We start from the raw sequence: 12,414 nt of genomic DNA, 5'->3' as shown, positions 1-12,414 counted from the left end.
TGACATTTACATAATGGCAACTAAAAGCCAGATGTTTTACCTCCATTTACCCTTCAACTCTGAAAATAGTGTCATCACTATTTTCAAATGTTTTTTTTTTAATTTTTATTTATTTATGATAGTCACAGAGAGAGAGAGAGGGGCAGAGACACAGGCAGAGGGAGAAGCAGGCTCCATGCAGGGAGCGCGACGTGGGATTCCATCCCGGGTCTCCAGGATCGTGCCTTGGGCCAAAGGCAGGCGCCAAACCGCTGCACCACCCAGGGATCCCTCAAATGGTTTTACCCTTCTTCAGATGCTCATGATTTTGATGACACTATATATATTCTGAATCGAATATCTCTGAAGCTGATTTGACATTCTCAGATAAAATATATTTATTAATATATATTCTTATATTCTTATGTATTCCTCACCCCCTAACCCACACTGATTTGAAATATTATGGTAAAATCTTACCACAAATTTAACATCATATCACTTGTTTTAAATATGGCACTCAAGCTTTCTAGAGTGCTAATGACATTTAAAATATTGTCATTTTTAAACAGTTTTAAAATTTCAACTGTTTTTTTAAAAATGTTCTCTTGGCAAACTTCTAATGTTTGCTAGTTTCCAATTAAAGGAAATGCTAAATAACAATCCAGAATTCATTTTGAGCATATGTTCAGGTGAAATGAAAGATGGGCTTTTTAAATGACATAATTAAAAATGTCATTATACCAGGAGTAAATATCAATGTTCTTTAAAATGTAATTATTATTTTTAAAAACATTGTAAAAAATGAAAGTGATGATTATCTAAGATGATAATAAGAGCTTTCTCAAGGTTGACTTATTGTTATAAAGAGATATATATGTATATATCATGTATCTGTATACATATATCTCCTATCAGGATTACTTCCTTAGATATCCTGGAGCCCTGAAAGACTATACCCATATTAAAGTGAATACTCGTGGTATCTACATCCAGGAAAAGAGTTTGTTTTTTAAATGGTGACCAGGGAATAATCTTAAGTGATGATACTATTCAAACTTGGCACTGTCTTCTCCAATTTATCCACCTAAAGCCTATTGGCAGAGAAGGTTCTTAAATCACTACATTCCTCGGGGAAGCAATAATTGAGTTCTGCACAACAAATATGTCACCTAACAAATGTCTCCATGCCTGAAATAAGTGTAGACATATGCCAGGTACAATGGTAAACACAATGGATGCTTTATTTTATTTCTGTAGGTGAATATTTTAGCAGACTCCCCAAACTAAAATGATTGCCTAAACTCCCATTTCTAAAAAAAAAAAAAAAAAAAAAAAAAAAAAAAATGTGGGTTTATCTGAGATTTCATTTTCAGAAGCGGAAAACGAATATGGAAGAAAAAGATATTTTTTTCCTACCTTGGCCAGAAGCTCACATAGCTCCATTGGCGGTTTTGGGTAGGTATTTGAAATGAAAAGTCAAGGGCTATCACAAGAGGAAATTTCTGCTTATATTGGTCACTTGTTCCAAATTCTGCCTTAAGAAATATGAACTTAACTCCTTCCTATAACAGTTGTGAATATCCTTCTCAGAACGTTTTACCCACACCTGAGTGGATTTTTGATAGTTAATTCTATTAACCAATAATAATAATAGTTACGTTAACTTTTATGTGTGGATTATGCATTTTTGATCAATCTACAAACACTTCTCTTTATTCCCAATGCAGTCTGGTCTAATGGAAAAGTAAAGGACTAGGAATGGGACGATAGTAAAGCAGATTCCACAGCCTGTGGCATACAGAAAATGACCAATACAGGTTAATTGTTGTTGCCATCACTGATATGTGCGGCCAATAAATGCATGACTTTGGGCAAACTGCTTGAATTCTCTCATATATTAAAGTGGCCTGTCTACATTCTGGGGTTACGACAATAGTATATTAGATGAAAGAGGATTAAAAATGTTTTGAGAAATGAAAATTGACAATCTAAAATAAGATATTGTCATTACCCCCAACAAGCTTCTGGACTTGCCTCCTCATTAGCTGGTGCATGATCCTGGAATGCAAAGTGGTTTTATCATTTACTGCAAGAGGTAAAATCAAGTCAGGAAAGCCCACTCTACGTACAGAGGAGATAATCCACACTAACTCTAAAGATAAGGCAATACTGGCTTCTTCCACTTGTGGTTTTCAAATCATAGCTTGACTCCACCAATATGGACAACTGCCCACGGGCTATGTCTGGTGCCTCATCTCCTTAGTTAGCCTCGCCTGATGTATAAAAGTACTCCCACATTGGCTCCGGGAAGGTGTTCAGAGAGTTACCTGTAGGTTGGATCAATACTCCGGTTGGCTGTAGCTAACTCTGATGGAGGTATTCACACAGATAATGTGTCCCCAGTGACCCATTTTGTCCACTCAAATAAGCCAAGTCTGTACAGATCTTCAGGTGATTTTATTTTAAGCCTTTCAAGATGTTGTGCAATCTAAGCACAGTGCAGGGATGGGGAGCAGGAGTTGTGGCCAATAATTGGCCTAATGACCAATAAGGCTCCACTCACTAGTCTTGCTTGTAAACATCCAAATATGGTGATTGGAGCCTCTTTCCCATAATCCCAGAAACACCACTCCACTGATGTAAGCTCTGAGGCATGTTCAGATTGGTGCGTAGATAGCAGTCTTTGGCATCAAAGCACTGGGATAGCTAGTACTTCCCAAACACAACACCCATCCTCTCACCATGCCAACACACAGGCATGACCAGGGTGTCTACCGGCCTTCAGAGGCTTCCTGGGCTGGCAGATGATCATCAGGGGAGCTGTCTCCCCCAGGCCCTGGTCCTCCTACTGCCACTTACCCAACACACCATCACCAGATGACAGAGCATTGGAAGATGCTGTTTAAGATGGAGTAAGAACAATGAGCTATCCAGATGCTGCCTTCATCAGCTTTGGTGGAATTCTCAGGCAGGAGACCAGAGCAGCCACTGGCTGAGGAGGTGCCATAGATCCAGCCTCACTGGTCTTCTCCATCGGGACCAGCTCCAGCTTGCCGTCATGTGGGGTGTAGGCCTAGCAGACCTGTAATGTCTCATGGGTAGCAAACCAGGTATCTCCCAAAAACCTAGTGGCCACTCAGTTGCAGCCTAGTTTACTCAGTGTTTGGGCTAGTTTTTCCAGCATAGGTCAGCGGTAGCTTGGAAGCAGTAAGCCAGAAGCTACATGAAGCTCTTTCTTATAAGATTCCACGTGTACATTGGTTTTGGACTCAACCTCCACAGCATCAGTGGCAAAGTCATTGAGGACGTCTGTGCTGTCTTCCTTTACCAAGAGGTCAGTGAAATTGGAGGAGGTCAATGGGGCTGAGAACTTGCATTTCCAGAGACTGACGGTGGTTTGCAGGGCTTCCTGCGGCGCGTCTACCTCACTGTCCTCACACAATAACTGGCAGAAGGTGATGTGGGGGAAGATGCTCTGTGCTTTGTTCTTCTTGTAGCTCTGCTTTGACTGTTGCCCAAACCAGGAGAGCTTGTGTGCTGAGGGGCTGGTGGGTTGGAGGTAAAGGATGTATTGAGGTCATCCAGAAAGGAGTCACCAATGTGGGAGAACCACCAATCCCATGGCTTTTGAACACTTCTTCCTCCTGCAGATGCCAAGAATTTTGGCATCTATAACTCTGGTCAGGGCCCAAACCAAGGAGGGGACAATACTCTCAATCTTAAACCATCCACCCAGCACTTAATTTAAAGCCTTTGAGAAACTGGGTCTCAACCCAGGTCTATAAAGAATTGACCTCTGGGTCTACTACCTAGTCAGCAGTGACTGATATATTCCTCACCATGGAGCAGGGCTGCTCCATGGGTGATCATGGTTGCCCTAGCTTCTTTACCTGGTCTCTAGACTCCCACTTTCATGACTATATTACAACTTTAGAAGCCCTTTTCAAAATTATAATAAATGAAAAATTAAGCCACTGAATGCTTAGCAACACTACAGTTAAAAAAGGGACAGTTAACCTTTCTCCTCAATCCTACCTTGAGGAGAAGGAAGGATACTCTCACTTAAAAAAGGAAGCATACAACTTACACCAAGTTATTTATATGGAAATTCTCAAACCATGAAAAGAGTCCCTATTCTTTTACATAGTTAATATTGGGACCAAAGAAGCAAAATGTGATATGGTTAGTACCAGAGTCTAATTTGGGGTCTGCTGTGGAAGACCTTAGGAATGCTGAATATATTGTTGAGCTTTTCTGACTTTCATTATTTTTATTTTAAAATGAGAATATTGGGAGTGATGGGGTGAGACCCTTCCACACTGAGTCCTTCATACAAATCAATGACCAAATCTGGGCTGATTATGAGTAGCCACTTGGGGGTATAGGAGAATGAATAGAATCAGGGAGATGGATGGGGAGTGCATACATAGAAAAGAGAGGACAAGATAAATTCCATTTTAAGGGCATGTAGTTCTGAGCTAAGTTGACATTGTTATGAGTTGGCAAGATAACTGGTAGGAAGTGTATAGTGATCTTTCTGTCAAAAAACCCCCAGAGAACTGATACTGGAGAATCTGTTGGTGTTGGGGGGAGCTTTGAAGTCCCATAGGTAAAAGATACAGGGTGAGGATGCCCATTTTACTGACTCATCACAGGAAAGTGCATGTGTGAAAGAGACAAAAGCAGCCCAACTAAAGACAAAAGATCTAAATTGGGACTGGAGCTGCCATCCAGCATTTCAGCCCAAGTCAAGCCAGGGTCATTACTTGTTAAAACAAAAGACAGTGTGCATATGGGAAAAATAGCAGAAGACAGGATCCTCATGATTTACCAATCACCATGTCTGAGATAGAATCCAAAATTACCTGGCATAGAAAGAACTAAGAAAACACAGCCTATTTTCAGTAGAAAAGAAAATGTGCCAAAACTCAGCTCAACATAACCCAGATGTGGAAGCTAGCAGGCAATAATATTAAAGAGGCTATTGCATTTCTACTCAATGAAGTAAAACAAAATGTATTTCCAATGAACATATAAGAAATCTCAGCAGAGTAATAGAACTGAAAACATATAATATCTAATTGTTTTTAAATAGACAATAGTTGGACTTAGCAACAAAAGGGAAATGACAGAGAAAAGAACAAATAAGCTTGAGGACAGATCAAATAAGGAGATAGAAATTTTCCAATGTAAGCAATAGAAAAGAAAAGCGTTTAAATATATATAAATGTAACACTGGGGACCTGTTAGTTCATATGATGTGGTTCAATATTATACATAAATGTAGATGGAATTACTAGGCAGAAGAGAAAAATGGATGGGAAAGTCTCTGGAAGAAATAATAGCCAAAATTTTCCCTAGTTTGATGAAAGATAGGAATCCACAAATACAATAGCCTCTAGAGTAGATGTAGTCTTTCTTCTGCCAAAAATCGAGGTTGCAAACTATACCCAAACACCATAAAGAAACCAGAAATCACATTTATTCCAACCTGGGCTTCATCCCTGGGAAGGTAAATGGACAATGCATCCTGCTCTGGGGGTACAGCCCTCTGGGAGTCCAACAAGAAGCCCGAGTAAACTGCTTCTTGGTAGATTCCAAACTCACCTTTATGTTCTCCTATCTCCATGAATCTGTCAACAACCCTGCACATCCTCTCAGCCACTCTGCTGCGACTTTCTGAAATGATGTATCTTAGGGCCCGAATGGCCTTGAATGCTGAACTCATCTCTTTGGGCTTCCAGGACATGACTCCACAAAGCTCCACTCTCAAGGACTTTCCAGATGCCCTTCTTTACATATTTCTTCCATCCTTTCTTTTATATCTTCCATAATTTTAGATGCACTAATTCATGATAGCTTTCAATTTCTCTATTATCTAATATGCTAAATGTCACAATTTTCCTTCAGACAGATTTCATTTCTTTTGTTCCAGAAGAGTTGTTGCCAGGAGGGAGATTGGCTTGGGTACCATTAGATGTTCATTTGGGTCCTGAATAGAGGTCTAGATTTGATCCTTATTTCTGTGACCCTCCCGAAGAGTACATGGACCTTAGAAATATTTACCATCTTTTACCTCCTAAACAAGCACATTTATATAACACCATCTGAAAAAAAAGTATCCTAATTTTACTCCTATTATAATATTTTTATATTTGTGTTTAAGCAGTGACCAATTATATTTCCTAATATTTAATATGCTTATTCATGAATTAGTAATTTTTTTTAGTTTCTGATATATTTTTCAATAATTCATCAGTTGCATATACACCCAGTGCTCATCACATCACATGCCCTTCCTAATGCCCATCACCCATGATGATTTAGTAATTTTAAAACCATTTTCCCCTTAGTAGGTAACATGCTCCGGTGCAGCTTCATTCTTGAATTGTTCCTTCAGAAATTATAAATTGTCTCTTGCAGTTTTGTGTGAAATATTCACATTATTTTTGGCTTTGAATAATTATGATATACTGGAGATATAATAAATTGTTAAATGGCTTACCAACACATCGCCTCCTCTGTTGTTTATGTGAAGCTTTTGTCAATTAATATCTGTGCCAGTTAGCTACTCTGTCTTCTTCACTGGTTATCTTAGAACTTCCTCACCTCCCAACCTGCCCAGGCTTGTGAGTCATTTAATTTTAATGTGTCTGGAGATGTGTTTTTATTTATTTCTCTTGCTTGAAACATACTGTGTTCCATGTTGTCATTACTTCATTTATGCTATCTCTCATTTGTCCTCTCTATTGTTTGTTTATCTTGAAGTGTCATTGCATCTTAAGATCCTGATGCTTTTGGCTCATGTCTCCTTCAACATTTTACCAGGAGGCCTAAGAGTCACCTTGCAAATTTACTGATCTTGTTTTAAGTACCCTTTCTCTAAAAATCACTAGGGAATCCCTCTTTTGTTTCTGTTAAACATTTGTTTTTTAGTACACCCCCCTGAATCGTATTTCTAGATCCTGAAGTAAGAGAGTTTAATTTTTCTTATTCTAGCTACTTCTGAAATTAGAAACTAGAAATTATTTTGTTTTTCACTAAAAGGAATAAAGGGTGGCAAAGATGTAGATGCCTGGGGCGTCTGTGTCCTCTTTGAAAAGTAAGTATTATTATTCATCAGAATTAGATAGTTGGATAAATGGAATGATTGTTAAGTTGACAGCTATATTATTGGGTTGTTGGATACATGGCATGAGGACTGAATTGGACACATTAGACAGAATGTTCAACATAAAAAATTTTAGTAAGATGGAAAAAGAGGTATTTTGCAAGGAAAGATGGGCAGATGTTCCATTACCACGGGCTGGGGTTTATAATTGGTTTATACATGATGGGTTAGCCAATTGCAGTGTAACAAAAACGACCCTGAAATCTAAGTGTTAGTGATGTAAATAACGATTATCCCATGACAAGTTTTATTCAGGTAAGACGGTTCCTGAGTGATTGTCCTTTACATGGTTAATAAGACGCAAGCTCTTTCTACATATCATCCTAGCATCTTGGACACATTGCCTCTAAGGTCTCCAAAAGAGAGAGAAACTGAAGAACATATTTTCTATTTTTTATAAAGCCCAAGGCCAGAAAGTGCTTATTTCCTATATCCCTTTGCTAAGAATTCATTTACTTACATGATCCCAATCTATAAGGAAAGCTGGAAATTTCCATGCACCCAGAGTGAAGCAAACACGTGGAGAATATTTACCACTGTCTCAGCCAAAACAGTGGCAAGAAACTCTCTGGAAATGTAATGGGTATATAAAAAGTGCAGACTCTGGTGGGTCTGAATCAGAATACTTTTAAGAAAGAGTATATATGAAGATTCAGAATCTAGAAATCTATGCCCATAGTATTATCTGTATCACTTTTGGAAACTTCATATTGATTTAAAATGTTGCTCTAGATCAGAGGTGAGCATATTTCGTCCCACAGGTCAGATCTCACCTGCAGGCCATTGTAGTCTGATCCTTCTGCTAAATTTTCTTTCACATATTTAAAGAGATAAGATACGTAAAAAAAATAACATGCCAACCAAAAAGCCTAAATTATTCAACATCTGGGCCTCTATACAAAAACGATTGATCGTGGCAAGCACCTTCTGGTTATAAACTCCTGAAGTTTCATAAAATCTACAATTCTGAAGATTATATAGACATACTGAGAATAGAAATGTTGAAAATTATTATGCTGTATGAGAAGATACAGCTTAGAGAGCAGAGGAAAAGTGAGCTGAGAACCACAGCACTGAAGTTCAGCCTTATTCGTGAATGAGGAAGCAGAGGGTCTGACAAAGATGCTGAGGGTAATGGTGTTATCAGGGATTCCATGGAAGATAAAAGAAACAAGATTCTAAGACAGTAGAAAAAGTGTTTCATCGTAGCAGTGAGATGGCTCGCTGGGCGCCTTGCACTGCCTTCCTGGCAGGTGGATTAATGTGGACTCATATTTTCAGTGATAATTCAAATGTTGGTGGAGAACAAAATAATTAAGAATCCTTATTTGTCGTTGTATCCCTAACACTGTACCCAACTCTTGTGAAGCACAGAAGAAAAATTGTGTTGGTTGAATAATTAGATGAATGACCTGTTATTGGTCAATTGGTATCAATGTATTGCTTTTTGATGACAGACAATTCTTTCATGTTCCTATTTGATATTTAGCAAAGCTAGTGACATTTACAATGCTTAATAATTCTCAGTCCTTGTAAACCAGCAGTACTAGGTTTTCTACCTTTATCGATTTTTCCCATTCGTATTTGGTATGCGAGGACTGTGGGGTTTGAGAAGAGATGGATTGTTGTTATCTGAATTGTCATCTGTGGTCATTTCTATGCCCTATAAATCTGGTAATTCTCTGGGAAGGATGTTCTTGGTAAATCCATTGTTTTGGATCCTTGTTGATCTCACTCTCTCTTGTATTTACAGAATTAGTTAAGAATCTGATCCATTAAAAAAAATCCACTCTATTTAATTTCATTTGTTAAACTTTGCCTAACATCAAGTGTAGGTACCAATAAAATTTAGCAAAACTTACATGTTTTGTGGCCTAAACTATTGCAATATAAAATTGTAATTGATTTACCTTCTATAAATTGCAATTGATTTGATAGTCCCAAAATGTCATATTTGCCACTTAAGGATGGCATTGTGACTCTTTACCACTTGTTCTCTGCCAAGGATGTCACATATGGCTGAAATTGGGTTTTCTTTTCCTGACATACAGCAAACAAATGTTCCACTCACAGAAATTTGCCAAAATATTCATTCTTTTAGAAAATACTTTATGCTTGCACTTAGTGGAAGATAATAAATAATTAAAAGACACTTGAACTTCCCAGAGTACATCACAGAAATCTTTAATTTCATCCCTCTCGTCAGTTTAGAGTTCAAAATTTAGTGTCTACAAAGTGATCCAGAATTGTGGGAGATGTTGGAATTTGCATTCCAGTTCTTTGGATTGTGACATGATATTAATCATTATACTAACCAAGGAATTCAGCAACTTGTTGTATGTAAGTCAGGAAGGTCAACAGTCCAGCTGTGCCACCATCACCAAAACCCATGGAAGTTGTATCAGGTCCACGTCCTGGGCACCTTATCACCCACACTATCAACTATCTGGACTGAAGAAATGAAGCATAAGACATCTCTTCATCAAGGGGTTAATTTCATTTGAAAAAAGTTAGAAAGTCACTTTGTTGATATTCTAATTTAAGAACTAGAGCAAGAAGGGAGCCAGAACCAGTTCTTTCACTAACGCCCTTGCTGTAGGTTAGAAATGTTGGGTGCTTCGTAAAAACTTCTAAAAATCTAAATTCTCAGGTGGAATTAGAGAAGGGTTTCTGAGCTAATTCCTTCTTATTGCAATTACCACATGCAGCACAGAAAGTATACGTGCAAGAACGTCAAATATGATTTATCATCTAGATGCTACACCTTGAAACTTTAAAAATATGATTTTGAAGAGAGTAAAGAATTCCAATTGTGTAGGAAGTTACATGAATCATGCCATGGAGGCTGTAAGTAACTGGCTCCTGTAACTACAGTTTTGCGTAAAGGTAGGCACGTTTTTTTTTTTTTTTTTTTCTAAATAGAAGGAAAGTATGATAAGTAAAGCTGCATAACATTAACAATACCATCCCCGTGACCGAGGCAGGGCCGTTTTGAGCATCTGAGCCCTGGCTGACCTCGGGATTTCAAGAGGAAAGACTCCCTAAACCGTAAACCTGCAGTGCGAAGCTTTTGAGGAGCTTGTTGGAACAGCTGCGTCTGCTGCAGGACACTGTTGGGGATCAGAAGCAAACACCAAGGGGATCCCTGGGGGGCTCAGCAGTTTGGCGCCTGCCTTGGGCCCTGGGGAGATCCTGGAGACCCGGGATCGAGTCCCACGTCGGGCTCCCTGCATGGAGCCTGCTTCTCCCTCTGCCTGTGTCTCTGCCTCTCTCTCTCTCTCTCTATCATGAATAAATAAATAAAATCTTTAAAAAAAATAAAAATAGGGGATCCCTGGGTGGCGCAGCGGTTTGGCGCCTGCCTTTGGCCCAGGACACGATCCTGGAGACCCGGGATCGAATCCCACATCAGGCTCCCGGTGCATGGAGCCTGCTTCTCCCTCTGCCTATGTCTCTGCCAGTCTCTCTCTCTGTATGACTATCATAAATTAAAAAAAAAATAAAATAAAAATAAATAAAAAAAAAGAATAAATAAATAAAATCTTAAAGAAAGAAGAAGAAGAAGAAGAAGAAGAAGAAGAAGAAGAAGAGGAAGAAGAAGAAGAAGAAGAAGAAGAAGAAGAAGAAGAAGAAGAAGAGGAAGAAGAAGAAGAAGAAGAAGAAGAAGAAGAAGAAGAAGAAGAAGAAGAAAACACCAAAATGCACACTGTGCTGCAACTTCAAAAAAACAAAAAAAATTTGGAAAGAACATTGTAGCAAATACAGTGACTTCCAGCTTCACTGGACAGAAGGTAGGTCGGAGGGGGAGCCCCGAGGGTCGCGAGGGCACCACGGCCCGGAGAAGGGCCGCCTGCGCCCCTACCCCGTGTGGGGAGACCACGCGGCCCAGGTCGGCGTGTCCAGGGCCGCCGGGAGGGGACGTGAGCCGGCGCGCATCCCTCGGCGGGTGGCGGGGAAGGCGCACACCCTGCAGCCCATTCCGCCTGGAAAAGGCCGCGAGGGGCGAGCCAGCGGCCTCCTGACCCAGCTCGGTTTGCAGCCGGGGCTCCTTGGGGACCAAGCTGACCCGTGGCATCCCGCGGCTCCTCCTCCGATGCCGCGACCCGCACCCCGAGCTCTGAGTCCCCGTGGCCGATGGAGGCAGCGGCCCAATTGGGCCGCGGGTCGGGCCACTTGCTGGCGGTGCGTCCGGGCACATCCGCCCCCCGCGCCGCCATCCCAGAGAGGAAGGACCGGGCTAGCCTCAGAGAGGGACCCCGGACCGGGCCGGGGCCACGCGGACACGCAGACCCCGGTGTGTCGTAGGCCGCGGACTCGGACTCCCCGGAATCCTCTTCTGAAGACCTGGACGCCAGGTTTAGGGGCCTCGCCCATCGGGAGATGACTCCGGGCGGCTCAACTCGGTCTCGGGCCAGGTGCCAGGGTTCAGGGCCGCGGGGCCTCGGGCCGGACGCGGCCTCTCCACGCGGACGACCACGCTGCCCCGCCGCCCCGGGTCTCTCTGGAAGGCCAGAGGTCATTCCCAGTGAGTGACAATCACGAGCAGGCTCACAGGACATCTTTGGACCAACAGAGTTGGGTCTGTTTACATTATAAACTTTCAATCTACCACCAAAAATTAATAATAATCATGCTCAGGAGGCCTTCAGCTTTTGGCCTGATTACTTAAGGAGTTGCTTTACCAAAAAAAAAAAAAACAAAAACAAACAAAAAAAAAAACTAATTGTTTAAGCATGCATCTAAGGGCCGAGACTTTTTGTAGGAACCATTTTTTATCGACTTTACTGACCATATTTTACAGTTACATGTGGAGTGGGCTAATTTTTTTTATTTTTTTTAGGATTTTATTTATTTATTCCTGAGAGACACACAGAGAGGCAGAGACCCAAGCAGAGGGAGAAGCAGGCTCCCTGTGGGGAGCCCAATGTGGGACTGGATCCCGGAACCCGGGGTCATGCCCTGACCCAGAGGCAAATGCTCACCTGCTGAGCCCCCCAGACATCCCTTGTGGGATGAATTTTTATTTTATTTTATTTTATTTTATTTTATTTTATTTTATTTTATTTTATTATTTATTTTATTTTATTTTATTTTTTGGGGGGGGGATCAATTTTTTAACAAGCAACATATACCTATCCCCCACACACACACTGCAGGAAAGAAGCAGAGCATCTCGGGGATACCCCGCCCCTTCTCTGAGCCCATAGGCAGCATCTGACCCACCTCCTGATGACGTATATTGTCTGTTTTCCTAGAATTTC

At 40.8% G+C, this 12,414-nt stretch overlaps 1 pseudogene; it reads right to left on the bottom strand.

Annotated features, from left to right (window-relative positions):
* Window positions 1-2,305: 2,305 nt before the first annotated feature.
* On the bottom strand, window positions 2,306-11,228 carry LOC112934488 (ubiquitin-associated and SH3 domain-containing protein B pseudogene; annotated as a pseudogene).
* Between the last annotated feature and the right edge of the window lie 1,186 nt (window positions 11,229-12,414).

The sequence above is a fragment of the Vulpes vulpes genome, chromosome 7 (genome assembly GCF_048418805.1).
Source record: "Vulpes vulpes isolate BD-2025 chromosome 7, VulVul3, whole genome shotgun sequence".
In the NCBI taxonomy this organism is placed as follows: Eukaryota; Metazoa; Chordata; class Mammalia; order Carnivora; family Canidae; genus Vulpes; species Vulpes vulpes.
The sequence above is the reverse complement of the archived record's forward strand: the minus strand, read 5'-3'. Positions and strand labels throughout refer to the sequence as shown.